This window comes from Eleutherodactylus coqui, chromosome 7 (assembly GCF_035609145.1).
Source record: "Eleutherodactylus coqui strain aEleCoq1 chromosome 7, aEleCoq1.hap1, whole genome shotgun sequence".
NCBI classification, from domain to species: Eukaryota; Metazoa; Chordata; class Amphibia; order Anura; family Eleutherodactylidae; genus Eleutherodactylus; species Eleutherodactylus coqui.
Genome location: NC_089843.1, coordinates 65,370,695 through 65,396,522, shown reverse-complemented (window position 1 = coordinate 65,396,522; position 25,828 = coordinate 65,370,695).

The following is a 25,828-nucleotide window of genomic DNA, read 5'->3' as shown; positions in this document are numbered from 1 at the left end:
CTTGTGCAAAGATAGGGAAGGAAGTGGGGCCTGCGGTCGTCAGAGACATAACCAACATCTTTATGAAACTCTCTTACCAAATGGCTTTGTGTCTCTCCACTAAGTTTCAGTCAGTTAACGGATAGTCTGAACCTGTAAAGTTGGAGAACACTTTTGCCGAACACATTCACTCATGCAGAATTTTAAGGCTGGATTCACACAGGGCGGATTTGCCGCGGTTCTGCCGCAGCAGATCCGCCCGCGGCCGCTAATCTCGGGATTAGCCAGCCATGTGGACGTGGTCCACACGGGACGGCTAATCCGCTGTGGTAAATCCGGTTGAAACCGCATGTCTATTTACTTTCGTTTTTCTGTTTATTTATGTTACGGCCGCGCTCTCCTCTATGGGAGAGCCAGCCGCAACGGAAAAGCATGCGGCCGGGCCGCTTCAAAGCCGCCGTGGATTCACACAGGGCGGATTTGCCGCGGTTCTGCCGCAGCAGATCCGCCCGCGGCAAAACCGCCCGCGGCCGCTAATCTTGGGATTAGCCAGCCATGTGGACGAGGTTTCTCAGAAACCTCGTCCACATGGGGCGGCTAATCTGCTGTGGTAAATCCGGTTGAAACCGCGGCGGTTTTAAAAGAAGCAGCATGTCTGTTTACTTTCGTTTTTTTGTTTATTTATGTTACGACCGCGCTCTCCTCTATGGGAGAGCCGGCCGCAACGGAAAAGCATGCGGCCGGGCCGCTTCAAAGCCGCCACGGCTTAAACCGCGGCAGTTCTCCCGGCGGAAATCTCCGAGATTTCCGATGAAAATACGCCCCGTGTGAACCCAGCCTAAGTGTTTTATACAATAACTTGATATAAAATGCCTCTGGCTAGTAATTAGTCCCACGGTTCACTCCATTACTAGCGCTGATTTGAGCTGGTGTTTTTCCATTTCTACCAATCCCTTTTTTTTACCCTGAGTCACAAACACATGGGCCCCTTTCACTTCATTGGCGCTGCGGGTGGACAGTCAGCAGGGGGTCTCTAAATAGTATATTGTTTAAAGCGACCCTCTGGTTTTGGGAAACAATTCTGCCTCTGGACTGGAGGGTCAGGGATATATATTTCCTGCAGTTCTTCTTCTCCTCCACTCCGCTGGTTTGGAGCCCTGTTTTTAGTCGTCCAAGGTGCCTGTAGCAAGTTTCTATCTACCTAAGGCTGCCTGTCCACGGGCGGGTTTTCAATGCGTTCCCTGCGGCGATAATCCAGCCGTGGGGAACGCAGTGAAAGCTCTCCATAGCGTTGCTATGGAGAGCGCTTTCCCCCTGTCCACGAGAGGAGAATCAATGTAAGTTGCTGCGATTCTCTGCGGTCCTCCGCGGTCAGCGTATTTGTCTGATAGGCGGACTGGCGGAGATCCGTCTGCCGGCTCCTGCTCCCTGGTGGCGGCTCCCGCAGTGGAGATCCGCCACAGAATACTGCAACGCCTGTGGACAGGCAGCCTTCTGCACTTTGTGATTACCAGTGCTGATCATGAGCAGCTCTGGCCAATCAGAGAGCAGTTATAGTGCATTAGTAGTCTAACACTACCAGTGCACTGTGGGGATTAGGTAGTCTGAAGATTGTGTCGGCCATCTTGGATGGCCCAAAACTGCACCTGAACCAACAGATCAGAGGGATAGTGGAGAAGAACAAGTTCAGGTAATATACCACCTCTACAGTCCTGGGACAGTATTTTGTCCCAAAACTGGGTTGCTTTAGGTAGATTTGTCACCATACTATGTTGCCCTAGCAAATAACAGGGGCAGTTTAGCTATATGATGAGTACGAATGGCAAAACAAAGTATAGTGTTGTTTGGCTACAATAGACCAGCAAAAAATATAGTGGGTTGATAGCTATAAGTTTGCTGTATTACTGAGTGCGAAGCACCCCATGCCCCCTCTCACCAGTGGGTGATGATTTCTGGGTACTTGCATGTTTAGATGGTGGCTGTCATTCACTTGTGGAAGCGGTGGGGAGAGGCAAGAGGAGCACTGCGCTCAAGAACACAATGGACTCAAGCTATACTTCTACTATATTCTTCATTAGGCTGTATTAGCCGTATGACATAGTGTTTTGTGCCATTTGGACTAACAGTCCTGTAAAACTGTCCCCGTAATTAATTGCTTATTGTAATGCACTGTAATACAGTCTCTCATGGGTGTGCAAATCTACTAGTGAGTCCTGGAGGTCACAAATGCAGACATGCAATGTTATTGACACTAATTGTTATTACTTTGGTATTGTAGCAATGGTCCCTTACTAGAGATGAGTGAGCATCTTTTTCGAGTACCTGCTGGCTCGTTCCTGAAGATTCTGGGGAGGGGGGCGCGGGGGTCGGGGGTGGCACGGGGCAGCGAGGGGGAGCGAGGAGGAGAGTGAGAGAGATCCCGCGCCCCCCCCGAATCTTCAGGGACGAGCCAGCAGGTACTCGAAAAAGGTGATGCTCTCTCAAGTATATCGCCTTACCAAGTATGCTCGCTCATCTCTATCCCTTACCTATAGGGTCCCTGTATAGCTCTACATATAGTATGTATGTCCCATTTAGATCTCATGCCACCAATTACGTTAATCTTTATGGTCAGCATATTTAATGAAGTGATTCACATCAAACACTAGTTTTGTAGTTGGTCTTTTTCTGCATCTACAAATTGTTCGATTGGAAATATGTAGTGGCCCAGAGTTAGGATATCTCTGGTTGATGTTCGTCTACCCCATGTCTACCTCCTGTGTATTGTCTATGTCTGTGTAGTTTTGTGTATTGACCATGTCTGGGTCAATGTTAAATCAATGTCTGGTGTCTGCCTCCCTAACCTGTGGTGTGTGACATGATTGGTTGTTAGAGAGGTTGGGGGCAGAGCTAGTAGTGTTGAGGGAGAAGAGAGATGCAGTCGTCGGAGGAGGTGTGATCAGGGGGCTGTACTGCTGCCTGGGCCGAGCCCCAGGGCCCTCTCCCAATTGTTACGAGAAGTATTCCTTACGGCGACTGAAACACAGAGGCCGTGTCCTGTTTAACAGAGTTGGCGGATGGTATCACACACTCCCCTGCTTAACTACATGTTGGAGAGAACCACGTTCAGGAACGTAGTTAGTTATGTGTGGAGAGCAAGTGTTCATTTTTCCCTCCATGCTTGAAGTGTTCTCTCAAGAGTGCTACCGTCAGATAACTGAGAATGATAAAACTGTACTACGGAGAGGAGTGAATCCTGACTACTAAAGTGTTGTACTTAAGACTGTCTGTCATACTTGGAAAATCAAAATCGAAAAATTGTGAGTAAAGAAACCCTGTGCCTCCGGTTTGAAATTACATCTTTGATTGTGGACTCATTTATTTGACTCGGGTGATTGATCACGTAGAAGAGTCACTGGCATCACGTGAACAGATAAGTACCGGGAGTATCCCTGGCAAGGTTGCCAATTCACTCCCCTGCGTGCAGCACAGCCGGGTCGTGTTTGGGAGTTACCGGGAGGAGACGGTAGCACCATCGTGACCTCATACCATCTTTCATCCCTGCTGTCTTTCCCGGCCAAAGGCCTGACCTCAGCAGCTGCAAATACACAAACCATTAGCTAGTGTAAACTGAACTTAAAGGGCAACTCCAGCAAACACACATTTTTCCATCCCTACCCCATCACCTGATTGCCTGTCACACTCTGGAGGATTCCTTTGTGTATTGCAGTCACTTCTATGCAGCCTCCTGTCTGATGCTTATCAGGCACCATCTTCATGTTACTTTCACTCTTCTGTGCTATCAATCCCATGATATATCAGTACAGCATTAGCTAAAGGTTTGTACCATTTCTGTATGCGGGGGGACAATTTAATTATCTTTAGCTTCTATATTCACCTGAATAAGCTACAGACCAGAAATTTATAGTCAGGAGGATGAACTGTGTTCTCCTCTATTATATCTGTGTGATCGGAGCTGTGTCATCATCATCAGTAATTGTGATATGAGTGTCTGTGTCTACCTCTAGGCAGTTTCTGTGATAGGGTCCATGTAATAGCATCACACAGACTGAAAAACTGATTAGTTTCAGGCAGCATAACCCAAGTAAGTTTGAGCTGGTCAGGATTGAGACCACATGACTGAGGAAAAAGAGGGCTGGAGTTCCAGATAGAAAGGAATAACTATAGAAGGTAACACTAGCCCACTTATATATGCTGGGGGCTAGCTACCTATGGAATGAAAAAAAATCACCAAAGTGTTCCTTTAAGACAGAAAAAAAGTATCAATGAACTTATTTTGTTTTCAATTATTTTTGTTCATCTTTTTTTTCCCCGAAAACCATAACATTTATAGTTTTGGGTCAACATAACAGTGTTTGGGCTTATATTTTTCAGGACAAGTTGTATTTTGCAATGACTTCACTTTGGGATAATATTATGTATTATTTAACTTTTATTACTGTTTTGGGGGAAAGGGAAGGTAAAAAATATAAAACCAAAAATTATTTTAAATGCCATTCACTTTATTGTATAAATGACTTTAATTTAAATTTTATTTACCTTTATTCGTTGATACAATTACAGTAATACCAAATATATATTTTTTTACTACTTTTGCGCAATAAAACCCCCCTCAGGGCTCAGTCACATGGGCGTTTGTAACAGGCGTTTTTCTGCACGTCTAAAAATTAGCACTAGATAGAACGAATGCTTTTTAATAGCAGCGGTCACATGTGCAAATTTTACATGCGGAAAAATGCCTGCGGCGAAAATTATAGGACACCGGTTCATAGAGCGCATGTAACTGCGTTCTGCGGTGTTCTGTATATGTGAAACCCCTTGGTACTGTCGCATCCAGGGGTTTCACCTTGCGCTCAATGGGGCAGGCGGCAACAGCGCTGACCCCATTGAGAACATATAGTGAAGATCGCAATCCTCTGCCACAGCTGTAACAGCTGTGGCAGAGGAGAGCGATGTTCTCCCATTGAATTCAATGGAACCGGCAATACAGCTGGCTCCATTGAAAGCAATAGGCTGCCTGCAAGCGCTGCAGTGATTTTCAGGGAAGGGCTTCAAATATAAGTTCTTCCCTGAAAATCAATCCAAAAATGTGTAAAAAAAAAAAAAAAAAAGTACACTCACCTCTCTGCAGCTGCCGGAGTTCAGCGGCAGTGCAGGAAAAGAGCCGGCTGGACACATCCAGGGGTTTTACATCCAAGGAATCCCCTGCTGCAGCTGTCACAGCCGCAGCAGGGGATAGTGGGCAGAGCTCTTTCTGAACAGATAAACGCTGCTAGCAGTGTTTTTTCCGCCGTAACGCCCGCTTCGGTCACACGAATTTTTGAACGCATAACTGATGCGTTCAAAAATTTGTGCGTCAAAACACCCGTGTAACTGAGGCCTCAGTTAACAAAAGTAAAAAGGATAACTTGCATTGCCGTATTTGAAGACAAATCACTTAATTTTTTTACCAATGAAGTTGTATGTGAGGGGGTTTCTTTTTTGGATGAGTTGTATTTTCCTTTGGTACAATTTTGGGGTACATGTTACTTTTTGATCACTTTTCATTGCATTTCTGGAATGTGCAGGAATTAAAAATAGCAATTCTGACATTGTTTTTTATGGCGGGAAAACTAACAGAGTATTTTTATGTTTTGGGTAATTGTGAATGAAATTATGCTTATTGTACTTTATTAATTACTCCCATAAACAGGGGGGTTGTACGAAAAAATGTCTTTTTTTTCACCTGATGAGTGACAAAGAATGCTTCGTCTCCCTGTCAACCACTTACATGTGTGGTCACTATTGACTATGGCATGTAAGGGTTCAAGTGGCCTAGAGCGGAGGTTTCTCTGTTCACAGCAGTTAGAGCAGGAGCCCGGCTGTCTGTAGAAGACCCACATCTACATGAAGTAGAAGAAATCAGTCTGAAATGCAGAGCATGCTGTGGATTTTCAAATGCTCATTATGTTGCAGAACGGATGCATATATTTACTGTGAATTCCAGGATTAAATCTGCAGCAAATCTGCAGAGAAAAATATGTGCCACATCCAGACCCACCCTCAGGAAATAATCGTACCTGGCTGTGGCTTATCCCTTTCTCCCTACTGAATGAACATGTTGGCTTTTTCGATGTAGACACGCATAATTATAGGAAAGCCAACAAATCTCCATGTTTATGGTTGGCTTCGAACTTTTGATCAGACCAATCATAGTAATGTCAGTCTAATTTGGTGTATGTATTGACATTTATAACGATGATTGTGGCTTGTAAGCAATGACCCGACAAGCCCCTGAATCATAAAGAATAGATACATTTATTGTACATGGACAAACCATAGGAGCCAATAATTGCTCTAAAAATGTGCCAGATCAAGGTCTGATTTGAGGCAAAAAATAAAAAAAAAGGTAAAAACCTCATCTAGAAATTGACTGTTCAGGATGAAATAAAAGTGTCTTGTTTACTATTACGGTATCAGTTTAAGATGAAAGATATGAACCACTTCAAGTAACTTCTACCGACTTCTTGCCTTGCAAGTTCTCCCTCTAAGCTTTCTCACACTCCTAGCGCTACAATGTTACGACCGTCCCCCTTGCAGCTGCTCTGCTTTGTACGCTTCCTTTCTGAGACTTTTCAAACCGGTTCTTTTATGCTCCTCATCCCATTTGGACTGATTAGAGCGTAGCCCTACGTTAAAGGCTTCGCATGCAATTCATATGTAATATAAAACCAATGTAGTAAGCTTTTATGAACAATACAGAAAGACGAGCAGGAAATTAGTTCAGAAATTAAAAAAAAAATCGTTACATCACCATAGAAAGGAAATTCTTGTAAAATACCCGAGTATCACTGATCTGCTGACTGGTAACTAGATCAGTAGATCAGACCTTTACCACACATCCCATCATGTAAGGTAATCCCCAGACTGGCCACCTACTATGTTATAAACGTTATTCACTGAGGTCTATTTGGTAGTAGTGATTCACCGTTGGTGTGAAATAAGTGTGTCTGATATCATACAAGTGGAATGACAAGAAATAGTTTACAAAAAGGGTTTCCTATGAAGGTTATCACTCCACAACTTGTCTTCTGAGATGTCACAAATACATAAGGGGATGCCTTGGACTCAACCAACAAGTCCAAAATTAGAGACAGGAGCTCTGTGAACACTTTTGGAACTACTAGGAGATTTCTGCCAACACAAAGCTTGTACTGTTGTACCTGAGTAATCCGTGGAGCAGAAGACTCATTTTTCTGGTGATACTGGGTGCTTTACAAAGTGCCAAAGCCAATTTCATTGTGTATTTGTGCATGACTGAGTCATTTTTGGACCGATTTGCATGTATTTTTGCGTGTATTGGTGCATAGTGCTGTATTTTTTGTGCACCCGTGGCATGTTCACATGTGCGCGCATAACAGCCCCTCCATGATTTAGCTTAATGAGGTCTGTTCTTTTTCCTGCGGTTTTGTGCACCATATTGCACAGGTATGACTGCGTATTTGCACACTTCCCATAGACTTCTATGAGGCCATAGGTGCACAAATACGCAGGAAAATGGAGCTACGTTTTTATGCACGGGGAATGCGCACGCAAAAAACATTCATAAAAGCGAACCCATTGCAATCAATGGGTTGTATTTTCTGTGTCTCTTATGCAAATATTTTGCACGAACAAATGTGGTTGTCTGAAGATGTCATTATAAAGTAGCCACCATGAAAACCTCATCCAGACTTTGAGGGCTTCTTTAGATGACCAATTTGCGTGTATATTTGCGCAATGATTGTATTCTCATGAACGTTCTTTTTGCACGCACTCTCCATGCACGCAAAAATGTAGGACCTGCTCTATGTTCCTGCATATCTGCGCATCAACGGCAACATAGAAGTCTATGGGAGGTGCGCACAGCAAATCTGCATCCTATGTACATGTGAGGCATCTGCCCTAAGACAACTACTTTCATATTAATTGATATGGGACTGCCAGGCGAATGACAATCTTTTTTTAGCACATATATGTAATGTTTTTAGCTCTTGAAAGTAGTTATACAAATCCTTCACACATTGTTTTTTGTGGCAGGCAAAACATGCCATGAATTTTATGCAGTTTTCACCAGAACCAAGTTTGGTACATAAATACAACACCAGAACCAAGAAACCAGCTCTTAAAATAATACCACCACCAGAACCAAGCTCATAGCATACATATAGCATGAACCAACCTCATAACATAAATACAGCACCAGAACTAAGCTCAGTACATAAATACAGCACCACAACTAAGCTCAGTACATAAATACAGCACCAGAACTAAGCTCAGTACATAAATACAGCACCAGAACTAAGATCTGAACATAAATACAGGACCAGAACCAAGCGCATAAAATAAATACAGCACCAGAACCAAGCTCATAACATACACAAGAATGAAAAAACTTCATAAGATAAATACAGCACCAAAGCCAAGCTAAATACATAAATGCAACACCAGAAACAAGCTCATAACATAAACACAGCCCCAGCACCAAGCTTGTAACATAAATATAGTAGCAGAACTAAGTGATTGTGTTGCAGGGTGCTGATGAGCTGTTGGTAGCACCTTAGAACATTAGAGAGGAGGAAACAAAGCCAAGAGGAGACCCAAACAGAGGAGTATAGTAACAGTGACCCAATCAGAGTATGTACCATTTATAACCACCCTCAGCTTTCTATCACTGAGCCAGTTACTTACCCACTTACACACATTCTCACCCAGACCAAGCATTCTCATTTTATATACCGACCTTTTATGTGGCACAGTATCAAACGCTTTGGAAAAGTCCAGATACACAAAGTCCAATGACTCTCCCCAGTCCAGTCTAGAACTTACCTCCTCACAGAAGCTGATCAGGTTGGTATGATAGGAGCAATCTCCCATAAATCCATGCTGATATAGGGTTATAGAGCTATTTTCCTTGAGATACTTCATGATATCTCTTCAAAACTCCTCAAACATTTACCCACAATAGAAGTCAGACTTACCGGCCTATAGTCTCCAGCTTCACTTTTCTATCCCTTTTTGAATATCGGCACCCCATTTCTGGTTCATTTTGAAATTACACTTTTTTATTAGACAGATGAGGTGCTATGTACTGTAAATGATTGCTCTTCAATATGATTTCCCTGGTGAATACACATCCTATAGTTTTAGTAGATTACATTTTCTACCAGTATTTGCAAAAATCTAGAACTAATTTGTGCTAGGATCGGCCTAATGTGCCACGACGCTGTCAGTGTAGTATGACAACATGTATATACCCATATGCACAGCGTAGTGCACTTCACATAACCACTATTAAGGTTCAGCTTAACAGAAGCAAATTATTTTCTCTTTTGTTTTGACACAATATGAATCTTTAACATTGTTCTTGTGACTCATGTGGGGGAGGGTCTCCCTTATTTGAAGGTGACAGTATAAAATTCCAGGTAGGTGGGATACCATATATAATAACAAGAGCCTTTCCATAGCAAAGACCTACACAACCACAGAAAGAGAAAAAGGTGTTCAGAGCAATAGCAAGACAGATGGGTAAAGCCTTATTTGCATTGTTGCATAGAACATATAATATTGTGAACATTTGTTAAAAATTAAAGGGCAATAGCAGAAATAAATATATGTATTAACATATGAGAAAAGCATAATTCATGTGGATGTCATTGCAGAATTAATCGGGATTGCATTAGGATTTCCGTTCATTCGATTTGTAATTATGTAACTGTAATACACAAATATCTGTGTCATACAATGCAACACAAGAAATGAAGAGGGAAAAAATGGGTGGAGCTACCCCTAGGATTGTATATCAAAAAAAGCCTTTAAATGGCACAAAAACTTGTATATAATATAATATAGAGTGAAGATGTCCCGGAAGCCCCGTCAAACCTGAAATACGCTAACTCCCAAAACGGGAGAGCATGACCAAAGCTACTTGTAGAGTAAACCAAAAAGCGACGCAGGTAATTTGAGACAAAATGGGTAAAATAGGTTTCCAACGTTTCTACATACTAATATGTAGAGATGAGCGAGCATACTCGCTAAGGGCAATGCTCGATCGAGTAATTGCCCTTAGCAAGTATGCTCGCTCATCTCTGCTAATATACGAAATTTCTACCCAAACAATGTGCTTCCCCAACTAAGCCGAGGAAGAGGTTAACTACCCTGAAACATTTTTTTGTTGGGTTTTGTCAATACAAGAGAATTCTGAATTTTCCCCATTTAGCCTCAAATCGTCGGTATTGGAAGTTTGCACCGTTACCAATTTTTTTGTTTATAAATACAAATATACAATGTAACATACATGGCATATACAGTAAAAAACAAATCTCTGTATAAAATCACAAATACATGGAGGTATGGTAGAACCCATAGAGCTCTACCGGTGTCATATTATCACTTCAAAAGCCTCTGAGGTTTTCAGAGCTTCAGCACGCTGAGCGCTAGAAGATGCTTTGTGTAAGAGCATCCTACAAAGAAACAAGAAGCAGCCATTAAAGAAATGCAAAATAGCTGACCGAATATCTCACTAATCACCAGGCAGCTAATTAACCAGCAATGGCCAATAAGAATCATGATAAAAAGAAAGTTATAGTTTTGCATTTTTTTTTACGCTTTATAGGTAGATATCAGAACTATTACTCTTTATAACTAAAGTACCCATTCGTGATTTTTGCAGGCTTGTGAGCTCCCACTTTGTATTTTTTTACCTCACTTTTCATGTAGCTTTTTAAAATACAGTATAATGCTGTACGATAGTACTGCATCATACCGTATAAGCGATGAAATGATCGCAAGTCTTCTATGGGGACTAGTAAAAATAAGTAAAATAGAGATAAAATTGAGATTTTTTTAATTGTTCTAAAAATAAAAAATGTTTAAAGTTGAAAAGAAAAACTTTTTACAGACGTCGCATCCAAAAAAAAAATGTAAACATTTTTAGAAACTGGTATTGTTACATCTGGAGAGGTCGAGTTTATTAAACTATCATATTATTAATCTTACATGATTAACTATGACAGAAAAAAAACACAATGTCAGAATTGTTGGTCACTCGGTCTCCAAGAAAAAATTGAATAAAAGCTATCAAAAAACATTTGTTCCTAAAATTTCTACCAATACAAACAGGTCACACCACAAAACATGAGCCCTGCCAATCAAAAAATAAAAGTTATGAAAATAATATATTTAAAAGATAACAACAGAAAGCAATTCTTAAATTTTTTTTTTTAAGTATTACTATGTAAAGAAAACAATAGAAACTTGGTATTGCTGTAATCGTACTGACCCACAGAATAGAGATAACATGTCCCTTTTACTGTACCATCAATGCTGTTAAAAAAATACCCCCCCCATTGGATGGTGCAATTGTTTTTTTTTCCCGCATTGCCCCACATAGAAATCTTTAAAAGTCTTCCAATATATTATATGGTATGCTAATAGTGCTGTTAAAAAATACAACTTGGTCCACAAAAAACAAGCCCTTATGTAGATATGTCGCAAGAAAATTTCAAAAAGTTATGTTTTTTTTAAAATGGGCATACCAGAAGTAGAGGAAGGCGACCCGGACACTGGGGCATCAATAGCCCTGTGTAATTAAAGGGTTAAAAATGTGACACATTTATGAAGTGTCACACAATGCTCATGAAATTGTTGCGTCTTGTAACTATATCTAGAAATGTGGAGTCACTTTGGAGTAAGATGGTGACAACTTTTGCAACTTTTTAAAAAGTCGCAATACTTAAAATCTATCATAAAACCTCACTCCACTCAAACTCCGCCCCCAAAGTGGAACGAGAGGGGTAACATCTGTTCTTTTAAGCACAAATCAATAGTAAATTTGTCTAAATTGATTTGTGCCAAAAAAGTGCAACTTATTTACACCAGAATTCTGCTAAAACAGCAGCAATATACGTGTCCAATTGTCCCTCGCAGGCATTATCCCTAAGGCAATGTCCACCTCATATTTCTCTGGCCAGTAAAAAGTGCAGTAAAGAAGTGAATGAAAAACAAACCAACTTTACAGTAATTTTGTAGCAACTATAAAAAATGTTTTTTTTTGTCGTATTTTTTATTTCATATTGCAGATGGGTTTATTTTATTTTTTCCATTTATTTGAAAAAGGATACATAAATGAATACCGTATAGAAACATTTCACAAACGGTGATGTAGGACCACCTTCTATTGAACTTTTTTAGGAAAGCAAACCCAAAATACCATAATAGAATAATGACATTAGATAATCATATTTATAGTTTTTGTAGCATCTTGCCGCTGTAAATGAGACTTTTGATATTTTACCATGCTAAGTAGTCCATTGGATGTATCTATAAACTCTCGTACAAAGATAGATAAATGAAGCAGAGTTGGCTTTTTAAACTCCCCCCGTATGTTTCCTGACTCTCCGGCCGCACGCATTACCAGAAAACCCCAAGATCTCTAGTTTGGTGTGACCCCCCCTGCAAGATAACAAAAACAGAATTACTCAAAGCCATGTGTGTGAATCTATAGATTTAAATATAATGAAGAAAGCAACACTATAGCAGATAACAAGGTACGAACTAAAAAGAACGAATGACTGAAATATCTATCTATACCGCCACGGGAACATCGTATATTAAAACCATTTCCCAAAAACCGATACAATCATAGTAAGCAAATTCACATATTAAAAGTTACTCATCGGTAACACGACATGTAAACGGCAAAAAGAGAACACTGCATAGTTGATAAGATAATAAACAGTCTTCTATTTGGTTTCCTGCAAAATGCAGTTTATGTGACCTTGTGGCTGCTATTTGTTTCCTCTCATTGGTAGTAATTGCTTGTAGCAGTTATAAACATATCTCTATGTAGATGTAATATTAAAACCTCACAATAAGATTTCCCTGAGTGCGAAAATCTATTCAAAGAGTTGCTCTATAGAAGCTAGTTAGAACATTACCTTTTTATACACCATTTGATCATCACTCTTTAAATAAAAAAGTAATTAAGTGGCCCCTGTAGTAATAGTGACCCATATAGTGGCTCCAGTAGTAAGTGACCCCCATAGTGGCCCCAGTAATAATAGTGACCCCCATAATTTCCCCAATAGTAATAGTGCTCCCATAATGGCCCCAGTAGTAAAAGTGCTCCCATAGTGGCCACAGTAGTAATAGGGACCCCCATTGTAGCCCCAGTAGTAATAGCATCCCTCATAGTGGCTGTAGTAGTAATAGTGACCTTTCATAGAGGCCCCAGTAGTAATAATGACCCCACTAGTTGTTCCAGTAGTAATAATGACCCCCATAGTGGCCCCTACATTAGTGGTAATAGTCCTCCCCATGGGGGGGGGTCCAAAATTAATAGTTTCCCCTATATTGGCCCCAGTAGTAATAAGTGACCCCCATAATAGTTCCAGTAGTAATAGTGACCCCCCACTACTGGCCTCTGGCAATCCAGCATCCATACAGGCATTCCACTCACCCAGCCTGTAGTTCAGGTGTGGCAGTAGTCGCTTTTGAGCTTGTGGCCACGGACCTCTTCCCTCAGTATCCAAGCTGTGTTCAGGATGGTGCACACAGACACAGAGTGGAATGTTGCATGGGCTTGCTAGACGGTGGGCGGGTCACATCAAAGGCGTAACTTGCAAAATCTGTAATGGGGCCCCCAAGTATAATGCTTAAGTCATAGTACTGGTCCCCCTATATGGAAAAGAGAAGCCTTATGCACCCTCTAAGGCTCGTGCATCCCTATGGTTACACCCCTGGGTCACATAAAATGAGGTGGCAGGATGGATTCAGTCCACAGGCCTTGTGTTTGACGTGTGTGGTCTAGATTTGAGAGTTTTCTAAACAGAATCCATCATGGACCACACATCATCCAGGCTACAATATTTGAAAGCACCAGTGCCCAATTTGAATCAGTTCTAAAGAAAAATACTTACTGCAAAAAGTGGTAGTGATGTTGTCTAACTTCATCTTAGATATTCTGCTGGACAGCATGGCAGGTGGCATTGGGAATCATTTTTTTCATTTTATCATGTTTTAAAAAAAATATATAATAGACAAGATTTACAAAACAAAATGCTCCAGAATTTCTGGCTCAAGTTGCGCCAAAAAATTAACATGCATCCAGTGTCCAAAATTATGTATTTTAGACACTTTTTACATTTCACACAAGTGTTGAAAAGTTTCTACAAAAAGGGAAATGGCTAGTTGCAGTTGTAAAAAGCAGTAGATTACAGGCATTTACTAGTTTTTAGGCACAACATACTGGTGTAAAGTAGGCCAGACATGAGTTAGTAAAAGTAAAAGTGTCTAGCATGATGCACCATATTTATCTTACAACGTGTGTCACTGATATTAATTTATGAAACAAATAATTCAAGAAATCACCCAGGGTCACACCAGGCTATTAAACTAGTAGACAAACAAAGTTTCCACAGAGCAACCAAAAGCCTTTTGGTTATGATCCCCACCAAAGTTAAACATAACCTTTATTATAAAAGATTAGCCGTCAGTCCACCATCAGGGCTGACGGTTCTGCTACTCTCCTCTTTATTATTTTAGGCTTGGGGGATTGCTCTCTGATCAGATAGAGTGACTCGGAGGATTGACTCTGAGTAGCTTAAATTACACTCTTAGGGAAGATAGAAGTCTATCAGTATACCTTAGTTTTGGAACTTAAGAGTTCTAGAAAACAACCTGTTCCTCAGGTATAGGGGCATGCTCATTGATTCAAACAGGACACATCATATATGGACTGTGGGCTTGAGGAATTTGCAGTATGCTCTTAGAATCTATTCATGTAGCTTACCTGAGGTCATGTTAACTTTAACATAACTATATGGTTCTTGATAAATTGAGAGATCAAAGAAACGCGTTAAACCCTTTAACTCTTGAGAACTCCTCATCTCTTTGAATTTTTACCTTGAATCGAGGCACTCTATCTTGGACTCTGTTTCTTGAACCCTGAATCTTAAACCATGGTTTAGGGACAACAATGTAGCTATGACTAGAGTCTGTAGTTAGTAAAACACTTATAGAGGAAGTCAAATATTGATTGGATGAGAGTTAATCTCTACTAGTAATTTAGTTAGGGGGACCTGCAACCAAGAGTCTATTCTTTAGCAGCCACGGTTAAAGATTCCCCATGCCAGACACTCTGAATTTACAGTGGGTGACCCAGTTACTTTTGGGCCATCCGATCTAGGCAAGGAGGATCAATCCTAATAAGAATAGAGGACAGTCCTCTGGTGACCTATCCCGTGGGCTGTTAAAAGATAGGGATGTGCAGTCAGAGAGAACTTGCCACAGGTTAACTACTTGGCTTGGTAATCCTTGATGAGACATCCTCTACTTATAAATCTAGAAGGGATAGTGAGATCATACCACTCTATAAGTAGTTGTCGCCTTTTTCTGCTTTCTAGTGTTGTGATCCCTGAGGGAAATCTACTCTCCCATTTCAATAATACGTATTATCTGGAGAACAATGAACTATATTTCCAATCCACGGTCTGACGTCTTAATATTATGATTTTAGGCTGTACAGCTCCGATGTTGGAAGATGTCCATCAGGGTTCTTTTACTGTATATTGCCAGCCTCTCTGCTGTTGGAGCCTCATGCAGTACTGGCTTTAGATAGCAGATAGCGCCATTGTATAACGGTAGAAAAAGAGTAAGCCCCCTAGGAAAACCAGGATACAAATTGGATTGGAAAAGGGTTAAGGGTTTCTATTCAGTGAAGGGTTTGTTATAAAAGTGAAATCAAACTCCTATGATAATATTAAAATGACAAGACTCTTGCAGCTCCTATAGACTAAAATATTCATGGATCATAGATCAGGCCACAATGTTACAGACATTGGGAAGTCACTAAGCTGACTAGAATATGAAGGGGTTGAACGCCGGACACAATCCCCCACATGTATATATGGAGCAGCAGTAAAGTCCTGAGCTAAAGTGTACAACTATAAAATGTAAACTCTACGAGAATAAAGACACTCAGTCTATGGAAAACCTTGTTTCTCCTCATGCCAGTGGAAGCTCACCTGTTTTTACGTCAGATACACCGAAGAAAAGAAAGTGCTACTTATGTGATTCCAAGAAAGGAAGTATGCAAAATACAATGTGTAAGAACAATGTGTCCAGTGAACACTCTTCAGTTACAAGGAAGGGCCAACAATGTTTAAAGGAAATTAACAGCGGAGTATCATTTGGTAACACCAGTTTCAATATCTTGTGTAAGAAAGGAGATTAATAAGGAGCTTCAAGGATCACTTATAAAATGTGTTTGTGATATTTTGAACATTTTAATGGTGAAATAATAGAAAGTAGCAAATAGTTAAGAAACGTTTTTTTTGAAACCACATTTGCTGTGTAATGTGAGATACAGTGCTTAGAATTAACTGTGGGTACAGAACCCCAGACAGACTTCACAGAATCTTCCTTGAAACCACAGATGAATGTTGGAGGTGCCGTGCAGAGGTGGGAACTATGTTACACGTATGGTGGTCGTGCCCGCTAATTGCTCCTTTATGGGGGGACATCGCCAGGGTACATGGAAGGGTGAGCCTGACGCCTGTTGCCCTGACTTCTGAGATCGCCCTCCTCTCCATGGTGCCAGGTCCCATCTGTAGAGTCAAAAAAGGGCTCCTCAGACGCTTCATCATGGCTATGCGCCACATCATCTCACAGCACTGGAGACAGAGGGGGGCGATCCCGAGGACGGCATGGGTAGAGGCTGTAGACCACATAAAATACAGGGAGGACCTTCGGAGCTCTGAGTCCATGCCTAACCGGACGTCAGCTGGTACAAAGGACATATGGGCGCCCTGGGTGGATTTCAGGAACTCACCATCTTTCCTTAGGTGGCTTACCGACAGATCAGCGTAGAAAGAGACGGGGAAGCTTGACGGGAACTGCGCAGGGCTGCCGCCCGCTCCACTACTCTACTCCGCCCCATCCAACAACCCCTCGTTCAGAGACAGGTGAAAGTCTAAATTCCCCTCCCCTTGTTTTCCCCTCCCCCCTCTCTTCCTCTCTTCTTACTTGGTTTAATGTTTCTGTCGTTTTGGCTATTCTTATTGTTTTGCATAAGAGTATGCTCTGCAATTGTATCAGATAAATATATTCAGATGTGTTATGCAGATTGGAAAATCAATAAACAAATTTTGAAAGAATTAACTGTGAATCTAATGGACTCACATTGGGGGTCCACATGAGCCGAAGATCTTAGGAGTTCCAGGGTGAGGGATTCAATGTTACCACCATACATGTTCACATGCCTAGCTACTGGAGTGTCAACTCTCATTCTTATCGAGCCAAGATGTTTAGGTATGCATTGTCTTTATTCTTGTACAGTTTGCATTTTACAGTTTTACCCTTTAGCTCAGGACTTTACTGCTGCTCCGTATATACATGTGGGGAAATGTGGCTGACATTCAATCCCTCCATATTCTAGCATGATAGGAGTCAGCTTGGTTACGTCCCAAGTTCTATACCATTATGGCCTGATCTATGGTCCATGAATACTTTAGTTTATAGGAACTGAAAAAGTCTTGTAATTTTAATATTTTCGTAGTTGTTTTATTTCACTTATTATATAATAATAGTTATAATTTATTTTGATGGGGCATAACCAACAGGCTTTTGGTTGCCATGTGGCAACTTTGTTTGTCTAATGTTATTACAGTTTCTGCTGTATGTTGTAGTTTTATTTACATTTAAATTGATGACCTAGCCTCAGGATAGGTGATCAAAAGTTGATCGCCGAGGGTCCCCATTGATTAGCTGATCCTCTGGCCGCTGTCAGTGCAGCCAAGCTGGATGTCCGCATTTGTTGCTTGCAGCCAGGTGTAATGCTTATTTAGACTGGCATTTGAAATGCTAGTCTAAGTAAATAAGCCCCATTATCTTTGTATATTACAGAGCTACTGAAGGAGTAATATGGCACATTGAAGAAGGATTGATCTGGTATACGGGAGAATTGATACAGGAGTGGGCTGACCTCTATGATCACTATTAATGTGGTTTGACACTGATGCAAACAGGGAAAGTAGGTTACTGGCACACATCAGCTTAAGAAGGCATGGCTTTTGCATATATGGTAGCACAGGTATTGTACCAAAAAGGAAACATGAGTCTATGAGTGATACAGTTCAAACCAAATACAAAAACAACTAGGCAGAGAATGTTAGATGTTAAGGGATTGAAGTAAAGTGCACAACAACGGTCTCTACTAGAGATGAGCGAACGTACTCGTCCAAACTTGATACTCGTTCGAGTATTAGCGTGTTCGAGATGCTCGTTACTCGTAACGAGTACCACGCGATGTTCGAGTTACTTTCACTTTCATCTCTGAGACGTTAGCGCGCTTTTCTGGCCAATTGAAAGACAGGGAAGGCATTACAACTTCCCCCTGCGACGTTCAAGCCCTATACCACCCCCCTGCAGTGAGCGGCTGGCGAGATCAGGTGTCACCCGAGTATAAAAATCGGCCCCTCCCGCGGCTCGCCACAGATGCGTTGTGACATAGTTCAGGGACAGTGCTGCTGATGCTGGAGCTGCTATAGGGAGAGTGTTAGGAGTTATTGTAGGCTTCAAGAACTCCAACGGTCCTTCTTAGGGCCACATCTAACCGTGTGCAGTACTGTGGAGCCAGCTTTTTGCAGTGTTGCACATTTTTTTTTTTGGTATATCGGCCGTGCAGAGCATTGCGCCCTGCAGTAATACTCCAGGGACAGAAGTGTGGAGGCAGGGACAGAAGACATATATTATTGATTGAATATAGGCAGTGGGCCTTTTCTAAAAAATATTGGGCAAAAAATCTATTTGGGCTGCCTGTCACTGTGCTCAGTGTTCTGGGTCTGTGTGTGCTGGTTGTAGTAGTTCTACAAAATCATATGCAGCCAGCTAAGTGTTACAGCAGGCTTGCGTCAAATTATTTCCTGGCTCTGTCTGGGCTCTGAAATCACCGCTGTGTTGCAATTAATAGTGCAACACTCTGCAGTTCTGTGACACACTCCAGGGACAGAAGTGTGGAGGCAGGGACAGAAGACATATATTATTGATTGAATATAGGCAGTGGGCCTTTTCTAAAAAATATTGGGCAAAAAATCTATTTGGCCTGCCTGTCACTGTGCTCAGTGTTCTGGGTCTGTGTGTGCTGGGTGTAGTAGTTCTACAAAATCATACGCAGCCAGCTAAGTGTTACAGCAGGCTTGCGCCAAATTATTTCCTGGCGTTCCGTAAACGAAGTCAGCCTCCAACCACAGGCCAATAAGCGGCACATTTAATTACAGCGTTCTGTTTCTGCACTACTGGTAGTACACCATGCTGAGGGGTAGGGGTAGGCCTATAGGACGTGGACGCGGGCGAGGATGCGGAGGCCCAAGTCAGAGTGTGGGCACAGGCCGAGCCAGTGCGGTGGCCAGGGGTAGAGGCAGGGCCAGACCGAATAATCCACCAACTGGTTCCCAAAGCGCCCCCTCGCGCCATGCCACCCTGCAGAGGTCAAGGTGCTCTACGGTGTGGCAGTTTTTCACAGAGACGCCTGACGACCGACGAACAGTGGTGTGCAACCTTTGTCGCGCCAAGATCAGCTGGGGAGGCACCACCACCAGCATGCGCAGGCATATGATGGCCAAGCATCCCACAAGGTGAGACGATGCCCGTTCACCGCCTCCGGTTTGCACCACTGCCTCTCCCCCTGTGCCCCAACCTGCCACTGAGATGCAACCCCCCTCTGAGGACACAGGCAGTACCGTCTCCTGGCCTGCACCCACACCCTCACCTCCGCTGTCCTCGGCCCCATCCAGCAATGTCTCTCAGCGCAGCGTCCAGACGTCGCTAGCGCCACTGTTTGAGCGCAAGCGCAAGTACGACGCCACGCACCCGCACGCTCAAGCGTTAAACGTGCACATTGCCAAATTGATCAGCCTAGAGATGCTGCCGTATAGGCTTGTGGAAACGGAGGCTTTCAAAAGCATGATGGCGGCCCCACGCTACTCGGTTCCCAGTCGCCACTACTTTTCCCGATGTGCCGTCCCAGGCCTGCATGACCACGTCTTCCGCAACATTGTACGTGCCCTCACCAACGCGGTTACTGCCAAGGTCCACTTAACAACAGACACGTGGACAAGCACAGGCGGGCAGGGCCACTATATCTCCCTGACGGCACATTGGGTGAATTTAGTGGAGGCTGGGACAGAGTCAGAGCCTGGGACCGCTCACGTCCTACCCACCCCCCGAATTGCGTGCCCCAGCTCGGTGGTGGTATCTGCGGGGGTGTATGCTTCCTCCACTAAACCACCCTCCTCCTCCTCCTACGCAACCTCTGTCTCGCAATCAAGATGTGTCAGCAGCAGCACGTCGCCAGCAGTCGGTGTCACGCGGCGTGGCAGCACAGCGGTGGGCAAGCGTCAGCAGGCCGTGCTGAAACTACTCAGCTTAGGAGAGAAGAGGCACACGGCCCACGAACTGCTGCAGGGTCTGACAGAGCAGACTGACCGCTGGCTTGCGCCGCTGAGCCTCCAACCGGGCATGGTCGTGTGTGACAACGGCCGTAACCTGGTGGTGGCTCTGCAGCTCGGCAGCCTCACGCACGTGCCATGCCTGGCCCATGTCTTTAATTTGGTGGTTCAGCGCTTTCTGAAAAGCTACCCCCACTTGTCATACCTGCTCAGAAAGGTGCGCCAGCTCTGCGCACATTTCCGCAAATCCCACACTCACGCTGCCACCCTGCGGACACTGCAACATCGGTTTAATCTGCCAGTGCACCGACTGCTGTGCGACGTGCCCACACAGTGGAACTCTACGCTCCACATGTTGGCCAGACTCTATGAGCAGCGTAGAGCTATAGTGGAATACCAACTCCAACATGGGCGGCGCAGTGGGAGTCAGCCTCCTCAATTCTTTACAGAAGAGTGGGCCTGGTTGGCAGCCATCTGCCAGGTCCTTGGAAACTTTGAGGAGTCTACCCAGATGGTGAGCGGGGATGCTGCAATCATTAGCGTCACTATTCCTCTGCTATGCCTCTTGAGAAGTTCCCTGCAAAGCATAAAGGCAGACGCTTTGGAATCAGAAACGGAGGCGGGGGAAGACAGTATGTCGCTGGATAGTCAGAGCAACCTCATGTCTATATCTCAGCGCGTTGAGGAGGAGGGGGAGGAGCATGAGGAGGAGGGGGAAGAGACAGCTTGGCCCACTGCTGAGGGGACAGATGCTGCTTGCCTGTCATCCTTTCAGCGTGTATGGCCAGAGGAGGAGGATCCTGAAAGTGATCTTCCTAGTGAGGACAGCCATGTGTTGCGTACAGGTACCCTGGCACACATGGCTGACTTCATGTTAGGATGCCTTTCTCGTAACCCTCGCGTTACACGCATTCTGGCCACTACGGATTACTGCGTGTACACACTGCTCGACCCACGGTATAAGGAGAGCCTTTCCACTCTCATTCCCGAAGAGGAAAGGGGTTCGAGAATGATGCTATACCACAGGGCGCTGGTGGACAAACTGATGGTAAACTTCCCATCCGACAGCGCTAGTGGCCGAAGGCGCATTTCCGCGGCCCAGGTAGCAGGGGAGGCGCAGAGATCAGGCAGCATGTACAGCACAGGCAGGGGAACACTCTCTAAGGCCTTTGACAGCTTTATGGCTCCCCAGCAAGACTGTGTCACCGGTCCCCAGTCAAGGCTGAGTTGGCGGGAGCACTGTAAAAGGATGGTGAGGGAGTACGTAGCCGATCGCACGACCGTCCTCGGTGACGCCTCTGCCCCCTACAACTACTGGGTGTTGAAGCTGGACACGTGGCCTGAACTCGCGCTGTATGCCCTGGAGGTGCTTGCTTGTCCTGCGGCTAGCGTCTTGTCAGAGACTGTGTTTAGTGTGGCTGGGGGAATCATCACGGATAAGCGTACCCGCCTGTCAACCGACAGTGCCGACAGGCTTACACTCATCAAGAGGAACAAAGCCTGGATTTCCCCAGACTTCTCTTCTCCACCAGCGGACAGCAGCGATACCTAAGCAATACGTAGGCTGCACCCGCGGATGGAAGCATTGTTCTCTCTCACCATCCAAAACGGGGACCTTTTTGCTTCATCAATCTGTGTATAATATTCCTCCTCCTCCTCCTGCTCCTCCTCCTGAAACCTGACGTAATCACGCCGAGCGGGCAATTTTTCTTAGGCCCACAAGGCCCAGTCATATAATTTTTCTAAACAATTTTTATACGTTTCAATGCTCATTAAAGCGTTGAAACTTTCACCTCAACCAATTTTTATTTTAACTGGGCTGCCTCCAGGCCTAGTTACCAATTAAGCCACATTAACCAAAGCGATTAATGGGTTTCACCTGCCCTCTTGGTTGGGCATGGGCAATTTTTCTCAGGTACATTAGTACTGTTGGTACACCAATTTTTGGGGGCCCTCGCCTACAGTGTAATCCAATTAATTTTTAGCCCACCTGCATTACAGCTGACGTTACATCAGCTGTGTTGGGCACTGCAATGGGATATATTTATGTACCGCCGGTGGCTTCCTGGCACCCACCCATGCTGTGGGTCCACAGGGAGTTGTAACTGCATGTGTCCACTTCTAAAGAACCCCAGTCTGACTGGGGCATGCAGTGTGGGCCGAAGACCACCTGCATTAAACATGACATTACCTCAGCTGTGCTGGGCAATGCAATGGGATATATTTATGTACCGCCGGTGGCTTCCTGGCACCCACCCATGCTGTGGGTCCACACGGAGTTGTAACTACGTGTGTCCACTTCTAAAGAACCCCGGTCTGACTGGGGCATGCAGTGTGGGCCGAAGCCCACCTGCATTAAACATGACATTATTACCTCAGCTGTGATGGGCAATGCAATGGGATATATTTATGTACCGCCGGTGGCTTTCTGGCACCCACCCATGCTGTGGGTCCACAGGGAGTTGTAACTGCATGTGTCCACTTCTAAAGAACCCCAGTCTGACTGGGGCATGCAGTGTGGGCCGAAGACCACCTGCATTAAACATGACATTACCTCAGCTGTGCTGGGCAATGCAATGGGATATATTTATGTACCGCCGGTGGCTTCCTGGCACCCACCCATGCTGTGGGTCCACACGGAGTTGTAACTACGTGTGTCCACTTCTAAAGAACCCCGGTCTGACTGGGGCATGCAGTGTGGGCCGAAGCCCACCTGCATTAAACATGACATTATTACCTCAGCTGTGATGGGCAATGCAATGGGATATATTTATGTACCGCCGGTGGCTTTCTGGCACCCACCCATGCTGTCGGTCCACACGGAGTTGTAACTACATGTGTCCACTTCTAAAGAACCCCAGTCTGACTGGGGCATGCAATGTGGGCCGAAGCCCACCTGCATTAAACATGACATTATTACCTCAGCTGTGATGAGCAATGCAATGGGATATATTTATGTACCGCCGGTGGGTTCCAGGGAGCCACCCATGCTGTGGGTCCACACGGAGTTGTAAATGCATCTGTCCACTTCTAAAGAACCCCAGTCTGACTGGGGCATGCAATGTGGGCCGAAGCCCACCTGCATTTCATCTGACGTTAGCTCTGCTGTCCAGGGCACTGCAATGGGATACATTTATGTACAGCCGGTGGGTTCCAGGGAGCCACCCATGCTGTGGGTGCACACGGAATTCCCATTGCGGAGTTGTACCTGCCTGTGACTATTTATAAAATACCGCGGTCTGACTGGGGCATGCAGACACCTTGACAGAATGAATAGTGTGTGGCACATAGGTTCCCCATTGCTATGCCCACGTGTCCAGCTCCAGATGGAGGTGGCACAGGATTGGATTTCTCATTGCTTCTGTACAGCATTGTGGACTATCGCCCCGCCCCTTTTAAAGAGGGTCGCTGCCTAGCCGTGCCAACCCTCTGCAGTGTGTGCCTGCTTTTCCTCTGGCAGACGCACTTATAAATAGACATGAGGGTGGCATGGCATGAGGGCAGCTGAAGGCTGGGCAGGGACAGTTTGGTGTGCGCTGTGGACACTGGGTCGTGGGGGGGGGGAATTGGCAGCATGTAACCCAGGAGAAGTGGCAGCGGAGTGTCATGCAGGCAGTGATTGTGCTTTGTTGGAGGTAGTGTGGTGCTTAGCTAAGGTATGCATTGCTAATGAGGGCTTTTCAGAAGTAAAAATTGTTGGGAGGGGGGGGGGCCACTCTTGCCGCTATTGTGGCTTAATAGTGGGACCTGGGAACTTGAGATGCAGCCCAACATGTAGCCCCTCGCCTGCCCTATCCGTTGCTGTGTCGTTCCCATCACTTTCTTGAATTGCCCAGATTTTCACAAACGAAAACCTTAGCGAGCATCGGCGATATACAAAAATGCTCGGGTCGCCCATTGACTTCAATGGGGTTCGTTATTCGAAACGAACCCTCGAGCATCGCGAAAAGTTCGTCTCGAGTAACAAGCACCCGAGCATTTTGGTGCTCGCTCATCTCTAATCTTTACCAAATACACTATACTGTTATACAGTTGGGTTCAGAGGTATCTGGACAGTGACATGGCACAAGTCAGAATGTAAAGTTGTATCCATATATCTTGCTGTGGTCACATTGTGACCATGTATCCTTTGCCATAACTATATGCCCATGCCAAGACCACCATCCAGCAATATGCCTTGGCACTCTTCTGGACACTGTCCCTGGCATCTCCTGGCTCTGGTCCAAGCTCCTGATGTGTTCCTCATGTCTAAGTACCTGCAAATTTTGCCTTCATTCTATCATCACTGCTTCTTCCAGCTACCAAATGGTGTCTACTCTAAGGAAGGCAACCTGGAGATTCCCTACAGCAAAGTCCAGATCCTTGCATGGAAGTTAAAGGGTGAATATTAAGGAATCTGCCCCTTGGTCTAGCCGGCACCAAACTGGTTGTGGCCATAAGGATTCACATTTTTCTTGGAGTATTACTATAAGTTAAGAACTGATCCTTGATTTATGACACTACCTTCTGTCAGCAGTAACTTAACACTTAACCTGCCACACACATATTGAGAGCTCCCATGAGCAACTGCTACATGCAAATTCAAGGCTTGGAATCACCCACAGGCTTTTCTTCTCTTTAATGTGTCATGAAATAATGAAGTAACATTGGGAGGAAAATTGTGTTATTTTCCAAATTCATCTGGGCTCAACTGTATTTGCAAAAGAAAACAGTAGAGATGCCCACAGTATTACGAAAGAAACATTAACAACTTTTCGCAAAGGATGTGTTTACTTCACACCAGAATCTCTTGATACTGTCTCACACAGAAACAACATGCTTGTTTTCTCTATTACTTTATATTGCTCCTTCTCTTTCACCTTTGGGGAATTTCGGATGTCTAGAACATATGAGTCACAATGGAAGATTCACCAGAAAATAGTTATGAAAGCATCACATCCTCCTAAATGTTTATATTGAATTAGCACCTAAGTGGTATATTCTACTTCTGCTCTTGGGATCTCCTTTGCTTTTAGATTGTCTTACCTTACTTAATGAAAACAGAGGGGACAAGTGGTCTAAACCTATGTAGAGTACATTTTTGAGTCATCTGGCAGCAAGAACCAACTTTTTTGAATTCTAAGGACCCAGAGAAAGCAGAAAAATACAGAGATGAGGCTTCTGATTTCTTTATTAGGGTAACTTTTAAAACAAGAGGCAAAAAATCCATGATTGTGTATTGTTATCCATGCTGACTTAATCATGTCTTAGTTGTCATATATTCCGAATTATATGCATAATAGCCTACTTTACTAGACACCAGTCAATGCTTGGCAATGAGCATGGTTATCTTAAGACCCATTTACAAGCAATGATCATCGCACAAAATTTGTTTAAATAATGGC